The 695-nt window shown below is 55.7% G+C and overlaps 1 protein-coding gene across 3 annotated transcripts in view; it reads left to right on the top strand.

Moving 5' to 3' along the window:
• Positions 1 to 695, top strand: part of LOC109970396 (SLIT-ROBO Rho GTPase-activating protein 3-like) — a 33,546-nt gene that overhangs the window by 23,875 nt on the left and 8,976 nt on the right. The gene's annotated exons all lie outside the window — the stretch shown is intronic.

Raw genomic sequence — 695 nt, 5'->3', positions numbered from 1 at the left:
TACTCTAGAGGTGCCCGCGGTGAGAGGCGGTGGGCTGGTGTGGGCTTGTTCATAGCTCCCCACCTTAGCCGCCATGTGTTGCAATTTACCCCGGTGAACAAGAGGGTCGCTTTCCTCACTGCCCCGGGCAGGTCTCTCACTGCCGTTTGTGCCTACGGGCCGAATGGCAGTGTACAACTGTACAACTGGAGCAGGAGCTTGGTTCGCATCGCTGGCAGTAAGTCAGACTTGTTTCCAGTGCATGTTGCACTCCGGCAGGGCTGCCCTTTGTCACCGGTTCTGTTCATTATTTTTATGGACAGAATTTCTAGGCGCAGCCAGGGGCCGGAGGGAGTCCGGTTTGGGGACCACAGGATCTCGTCTCTGCTTTTTGCAGATGACGTTGTCCTGTTGGCCCCATCAAACTAGGACCTCCAGCATGCACTGGGGCGGTTTGCAGCCGAGTGTGAAGCAGCTGGGATGAGAATCAGCACCTCCAAATCCGAGGCCATGGTTCTCAGTCGGAAAAGGGTGGCTTGTTCCCTTCAGGTTGGTGGAGAGTTCCTGCCTCAAGTGGAGGAGTTCAATGATCTTGAACTCCTGCCTCAAGTGGAGGAGTTCAAGTATCTTGGGGTCTTGTTCACGAGTGAGGGAAGGATGGAACGGGAGATTGACAGGCGGATCGGTGCAGCTTCTGCAGCAATGCGGTCGATGTA

The sequence above is a fragment of the Monopterus albus genome, unplaced genomic scaffold, assembly GCF_001952655.1.
Source record: "Monopterus albus unplaced genomic scaffold, M_albus_1.0 scaffold197.1, whole genome shotgun sequence".
Lineage (NCBI taxonomy): Eukaryota > Metazoa > Chordata > Actinopteri > Synbranchiformes > Synbranchidae > Monopterus > Monopterus albus.
The sequence above is the reverse complement of the archived record's forward strand: the minus strand, read 5'-3'. Positions and strand labels throughout refer to the sequence as shown.